The following is a 7,500-nucleotide window of genomic DNA, read 5'->3' on the forward strand; positions in this document are numbered from 1 at the left end:
AGAAGCTACTGGGGACTAGAGCAGGGGAGCATGTGGGTCCCCGGGGCCTGCTGGAGGTCAAGACCATGCTGGATATGTGGTGGAGCGTAACTGCAGGAGAAGGAAAGCTACTGGGGACTAGAGCAGCGGAGCAAGTCGGTCCCGGGGCCTGCTGGGGCAAGGTCCATGCTGGATACGCAGCGGAGGGTAACTGCAGAAAAAGAAGCTAGTGGTGGACTAGAGCAGGGGAGCATGTGGGTCCCCTGGGCCTGCGGAGTGCAAGGTCCATGCTGGATATGCAGTGGAGGGTAACTGCAGAAAAAGAAGCTACTGGGGGACTAGAGCAGGGGAGCAAGTGGGTCCCGGGGCCTGCTGGAGGTCAAGGTCCATGCTGGATATGAGTAGCAGCAGGGCCAGTGCACAAAAATGGATCTTTTCCAGCCGCAAGGGAGACAGGAGCAAGTGTGATGTGGGTCCCCGGGGCCTGCTGGAGGTCAAGGTCCATGCTGGATATGAGTAGCAGCAGGGCCAGTGCACAAAAATGGATCTTTTCCAGCCGCAAGGGAGACAGGAGCAAGGTGTTGTGGGTCCCCGGGCCTGCTGGAGGTCAAGGTCCATGGTGAGACGCGGTGCTATGTAACCGCAAGAGAAGAAGCTACTGGGGGACTAGAGAAGGGGAGCATGTGGGTCCCCAGGGCCTGCTGGAGGTCAAGGACCATGGTGGAGACGCGGTGCTATGTAACCACAAGAGAAGAAGCTACTGGGGACTAGAGAAGGGGAGCATGTGGGTTCCGGGGCCTGCTGGAGGGCAAGGTCCATACTGGATATGTGGCGGAGGGTAACTGCAAGAGAAGAAGCTAGTGCGGGACTAGAGCAGGGGAGGATGTGGGTCCCCGGGGCCTGCTGGAGGTCAAGGTCCATGGTGGAGACCCGGTGCTATGTAACCACAAGAGAAGAAGCTACTGGGGGACTAGAGAAGGGGAGCATGTGGGTCCCAGGGCCTGCTGGAGGTCAAGGACCATGCTGGATATGTGGTGGAGCGTAACTGCAGGAGAAGGAAAGCTACTGGGGACTAGAGCAGCGGAGCAAGTCGGTCCCCGGGGCCTGCTGGAGGCAAGGTCCATGCTGGATACGCAGCGGAGGGTAACTGCAGAAAAAGAAGCTAGTGGTGGACTAGAGCAGGGGAGCATGTGGGTCCCCTGGGGCCTGCGGGAGTGCAAGGTCCATGCTGGATATGCAGTGGAGGGTAACTGCAGAAAAAGAAGCTACTGGGGGACTAGAGCAGGGGAGCAAGTGGGTCCCGGGGCCTGCTGGAGGTCAAGGTCCATGCTGGATATGAGTAGCAGCAGGGCCACTGCAGCAGCAGCACATCTTTTTCGACCGTAAAGGAGACAGGAGGCCGACTCCCTGCCTCGGCCAAATGGAGAGAGAATATCAGCAGGGCCAGTGCAGCAGCAGCACATCTTTTTCGACCGTAAAGGAGACAGGAGGCCGACTCCCTGCCTCGGCCAAATGGAGAGAGAATATCAGCAGGGCAGTGCAGCAGCAGCACATCTTTTTCGACCGTAAAGGAGACAGGAGGCCGACTCACTGCCTCGGCCAAATGGAGAGAGAGTAGCAGCAGGGCCAGTGCACAAAAATGGATCTTTTCCAGCCGCAAGGGAGACGGGAGCAAGGTGTGATGTGGGTCCCCGGGGCCCGCTGGAGGTCAGGGAGATCAGCAGGTAGCTAGAGGTGGTCAGAGTAGCAGCAGGGCCAGTGCTCCAAAAGCACATCTTTTTTCGACCGTAAAGGAGACAGGAGGCCGACTCACTGCCTCGGCCAAATGGAGAGAGAGTAGCAGCAGGGCCAGTGCAGCAGCATGCATCTTGTTCAGCCGTAAGGGAGAAAGGAAGATGTGATGGTGGTCCCCGGGGCCCCCTGGAAGTGGGGGAGATCAGCAATTAGCCAGCGAGGAGGGTGCGTACAGCGGACGTGGCAAAGTGTTTCTGGTCCGTGTACCAGGGCATGTGGAAAAGCTGTCATACCATATGCACGGGGAGTACTTAGCAAAGTGCTGCTGAGCAGTGTACCAGGGGCATGGATAAATGTTGTCGTACCATAGGCACGAGGGGAGCGTGTTTCAGGGAGATATCGGGGCAGTGTACCAGGGGCATGTGGAAAAGTTGTCGTACCATATGCACGAGGGGAGCGTGTTTCAGGGAGATATAGGGGCAGTGTACCAGGGGCATGTGGAAAGTTGTCGTACCATATGCACGAGGAGTGTGTGTGGCAAAGTGTTTCTGCGCAGTGTACCAGGGGCATGTGGAAACGTTGTCGTACCATATGCAGGAGGAGTGTGTGTGGCAAAGTTTTTCTGCCCAGTGTACCAGGGGCATGTGGAAAAGTTGTCGTACCATATGCAGGAGGAGTGTGTGTGGCAAAGTGTTTCTGCCCAGTGTACCAGGGGCATGTAGAAAAGTTGTCGTACCATATGCAGGAGGAGTGTGTGTGGCAACGTGTTTCTGCCCAGTGCACCGGGGGGGGGTAGAAACATTGTCCTACCATACGCACAAGGATTGTGTCTAGCAGAGAGTATATGTGCAGTGTACCTGGGGCGTGTAGAAACACTGTCCTGCCATACGCACGAGGAGTGTGTGGCAAAGTACTTCTGCGCAGTGTACCAGGGGCATGTTTGAATTAACTTTCTAGAGTACCAGGGGCACAAGGATTTTCCCACTGTTGTTCCGCTTCGTTAGTGGGAGGGGGCTTAATTGTGGGTCCCCGGGGCCTGCTGGAGGTCAAGGTCCATGGTGGATACGCGGTGCTATGTAACCGCAAGAAAGGAAAGCTACTGGGGTACTAGAGCAGGGGAGCATGTGGGTCCCCGGGGCCTGCTGGAGGTCAAGGTCCATGGTGGATACGCGGTGCTATGTAACCGCAAGAAAGGAAAGCTACTGGGGTACTAGAGCAGGGGAGCATGTGGGTCCCGGGGCCTGCTGGAGGTCAAGGTCCATGGTGGATACGCGGTGCTATGTAACCGCAAGAGAAGAAGCTACTGGGGGACTAGAGCAGGGGAGCATGTGGGTCCCCGGGGCCTGCTGGAGGTCAAGGACCATGCTGGATATGTGGTGGAGCGTAACTGCAGGAGAAGGAAAGCTACTGGGGGACTAGAGCAGCGGAGCAAGTCGGTCCCCGGGGCCTGCTGGAGGGCAAGGTCCATGCTGGATACGCAGCGGAGGGTAACTGCAGAAAAAGAAGCTAGTGGTGGACTAGAGCAGGGGAGCATGTGGGTCCCCTGGGGCCTGCGGGAGTGCAAGGTCCATGCTGGATATGCAGTGGAGGGTAACTGCAGAAAAAGAAGCTACTGGGGGACTAGAGCAGGGGAGCAAGTGGGTCCCCGGGGCCTGCTGGAGGTCAAGGTCCATGCTGGATATGAGTAGCAGCAGGGCCAGTGCACAAAAATGGATCTTTTCCAGCCGCAAGGGAGACAGGAGCAAGGTGTGATGTGGGTCCCCGGGGCCTGCTGGAGGTCAAGGTCCATGGTGGAGACGCGGTGCTATGTAACCGCAAGAGAAGAAGCTACTGGGGGACTAGAGAAGGGGAGCATGTGGGTCCCCAGGGCCTGCTGGAGGTCAAGGACCATGGTGGAGACGCGGTGCTATGTAACCACAAGAGAAGAAGCTACTGGGGACTAGAGAAGGGGAGCATGTGGGTTCCCGGGGCCTGCTGGAGGGCAAGGTCCATACTGGATATGTGGCGGAGGGTAACTGCAAGAGAAGAAGCTAGTGCGGGACTAGAGCAGGGGAGGATGTGGGTCCCCGGGGCCTGCTGGAGGTCAAGGTCCATGGTGGAGACCCGGTGCTATGTAACCACAAGAGAAGAAGCTACTGGGGGACTAGAGAAGGGGAGCATGTGGGTCCCCAGGGCCTGCTGGAGGTCAAGGACCATGCTGGATATGTGGTGGAGCGTAACTGCAGGAGAAGGAAAGCTACTGGGGGACTAGAGCAGCGGAGCAAGTCGGTCCCCGGGGCCTGCTGGAGGGCAAGGTCCATGCTGGATACGCAGCGGAGGGTAACTGCAGAAAAAGAAGCTAGTGGTGGACTAGAGCAGGGGAGCATGTGGGTCCCCTGGGGCCTGCGGGAGTGCAAGGTCCATGCTGGATATGCAGTGGAGGGTAACTGCAGAAAAAGAAGCTACTGGGGGACTAGAGCAGGGGAGCAAGTGGGTCCCCGGGGCCTGCTGGAGGTCAAGGTCCATGCTGGATATGAGTAGCAGCAGGGCCACTGCAGCAGCAGCACATCTTTTTCGACCGTAAAGGAGACAGGAGGCCGACTCCCTGCCTCGGCCAAATGGAGAGAGAATATCAGCAGGGCCAGTGCAGCAGCAGCACATCTTTTTCGACCGTAAAGGAGACAGGAGGCCGACTCCCTGCCTCGGCCAAATGGAGAGAGAATATCAGCAGGGCCAGTGCAGCAGCAGCACATCTTTTTCGACCGTAAAGGAGACAGGAGGCCGACTCACTGCCTCGGCCAAATGGAGAGAGAGTAGCAGCAGGGCCAGTGCACAAAAATGGATCTTTTCCAGCCGCAAGGGAGACGGGAGCAAGGTGTGATGTGGGTCCCCGGGGCCCGCTGGAGGTCAGGGAGATCAGCAGGTAGCTAGAGGTGGTCAGAGTAGCAGCAGGGCCAGTGCTCCAAAAGCACATCTTTTTCGACCGTAAAGGAGACAGGAGGCCGACTCACTGCCTCGGCCAAATGGAGAGAGAGTAGCAGCAGGGCCAGTGCAGCAGCATGCATCTTGTTCAGCCGTAAGGGAGAAAGGAAGATGTGATGGTGGTCCCCGGGGCCCCCTGGAAGTGGGGGAGATCAGCAATTAGCCAGCGAGGAGGGTGCGTACAGCGGACGTGGCAAAGTGTTTCTGGTCCGTGTACCAGGGGCATGTGGAAAAGCTGTCATACCATATGCACGGGGAGTACTTAGCAAAGTGCTGCTGAGCAGTGTACCAGGGGCATGGATAAATGTTGTCGTACCATAGGCACGAGGGGAGCGTGTTTCAGGGAGATATCGGGGCAGTGTACCAGGGGCATGTGGAAAAGTTGTCGTACCATATGCACGAGGGGAGCGTGTTTCAGGGAGATATAGGGGCAGTGTACCAGGGGCATGTGGAAAAGCTGTCGTACCATATGCACGAGGGGAGCGTGTTTCAGGGAGATATAGGGGCAGTGTACCAGGGGCATGTGGAAAAGTTGTCGTACCATATGCACGAGGAGTGTGTGTGGCAAAGTGTTTCTGCGCAGTGTACCAGGGGCATGTGGAAACGTTGTCGTACCATATGCAGGAGGAGTGTGTGTGGCAAAGTTTTTCTGCCCAGTGTACCAGGGGCATGTGGAAAAGTTGTCGTACCATATGCAGGAGGAGTGTGTGTGGCAAAGTGTTTCTGCCCAGTGTACCAGGGGCATGTAGAAAAGTTGTCGTACCATATGCAGGAGGAGTGTGTGTGGCAACGTGTTTCTGCCCAGTGCACCGGGGGGGGGTAGAAACATTGTCCTACCATACGCACAAGGATTGTGTCTAGCAGAGAGTATATGTGCAGTGTACCTGGGGCGTGTAGAAACACTGTCCTGCCATACGCACGAGGAGTGTGTGGCAAAGTACTTCTGCGCAGTGTACCAGGGGCATGTTTGAATTAACTTTCTAGAGTACCAGGGGCACAAGGATTTTCCCACTGTTGTTCCGCTTCGTTAGTGGGAGGGGGCTTAATTGTGGGTCCCCGGGGCCTGCTGGAGGTCAAGGTCCATGGTGGATACGCGGTGCTATCTAACCGCAAGAGAAGAAGCTACTGGGGGACTAGAGAAGGGGAGAAAGTCGGTCCCCGGGGCCTGCTGGAGGGCAAGGTCCATGCTGGATATGCAGTGGAGGGTAACTGCAGAAAAAGAAGCTAGTTGTGGACTAGAGCAGGGGAGCAAGTGGGTCCCGGGGCCTGCTGGAGGTCAAGGTCCATGCTGGATATGAGTAGCAGCAGGGCCAGTGCAGCCGCAGCACATCTTTTTCGACCGTAAAGGAGACAGGAGGCCGACTCACTGCCTCGGCCAAATGGAGAGAGAGTAGCAGCAGGGCCAGTGCAGCAGCAGCAGCAGCAGCAGCACATCTTTTCCGACCGTAAGGGAGACAGGAGGCCGACTCACCCCCTCGGCCAAATGGAGAGAGAGTAGCAGCAGGGCCAGTGCAGCAGCAGCAGCAGCAGCAGCACCACATCTTTTCCGACCGTAAGGGAGACAGGAGGCCGACTCACCCCCTCGGCCAAATGGAGACACAACAGCAGCAGGGCCAGTGGAGCAACATGCACCTTTTTCAGCCGTAAGGGAGAAAGGAAGATGTGATGGTGTGTCCCCGGGGCCCCCTGGAAGTGGGGGAGATCAGCAATTAGCTAGAGGTGGTCAGAGTAGCAGCAGGGCCAGTGCTCCAAAAGCACATCTTTTTCGACCGTAAAGGAGACAGGAGGCCGACTCACCGCCTCGGCCAAATGGAGAGAGAGAGTAGCAGCAGGGCCAGTGGAGAAGCATGCATCTTTTTCAGCAGCAAGGGAGAAAGGAAGATGTGATGGTGGTCCCCGGAGCCCCCTGGAATTGGGGGAGATCAGCAATTAGCTAGCGAGGAGGGCGCGTACAGCGGACGTGACAAAGTGTTTCTGGTCCGTGTACCAGGGGCATGTGGAAACGCTGTCGTACCATAAGCACGAGGGGAGCGCGTTTCAGGCTGGTATCGGGGCAGTCTACCAGGGGCATGTGGAAACGCTGTCGTACCATATGCACGAGGTGTGTTTGTGGCAAAGTGTTTCTACCCAGTGTACCAGGGGCATGTGGAAACGTTGTCGTACCATATGCACGAGGTGTGTTTGTGGCAAAGTGTTTCTACCCAGTGTACCAGGGGCATGTGGAAACGTTGTCGTACCATATGCACGAGGGGAGTGTGTGTGGCAACGTGTTTCTGCCCAGTGTAGCAGTGGGGGGCGTAGAAACATTGTCCTACCATACGCACAAGGATTGTGTCTAGCAGACAGTATATGTGCAGTGTACCTGGGGCGTGTAGAAACACTGTCCTGCCATACGCACGAGGAGTGTTTGTGGCAAAGTGTTTCTGCCCAGTGTACCAGGGGCATGTGGAAACGTTGTCGTACCATATGCACGAGGGGAGTGTGTGTGGCAACGTGTTTCTGCCCAGTGTAGCGGGGGGGGACATAGAAACATTGTCCTACCATACGCACAAGGATTGTGTTCAGCAGATAGTATATGTGCAGTGTACCTGGGGCGTGTAGAAACATTGTCCTGCCACTTGCACGCGGAGTGTGTGGCAAAGTGTTTCTCCCCAGTGTACCAGGGGCATGTGGAAACGTTGTCGTACCATATGCACGAGGTTAGTGTGTGTGGCAACGTGTTTCTGCCCAGTGTAGCGGGGGGGGACGTAGAAACATTGTCCTACCATACGCACAAGGATTGTGTTCAGCAGATAGTATATGTGCAGTGTACCTGGGGCGTGTAGA

Source organism: Oreochromis niloticus, unplaced genomic scaffold (assembly GCF_001858045.2).
Source record: "Oreochromis niloticus isolate F11D_XX unplaced genomic scaffold, O_niloticus_UMD_NMBU tig00008637_pilon, whole genome shotgun sequence".
Classification (NCBI taxonomy): Eukaryota; Metazoa; Chordata; class Actinopteri; order Cichliformes; family Cichlidae; genus Oreochromis; species Oreochromis niloticus.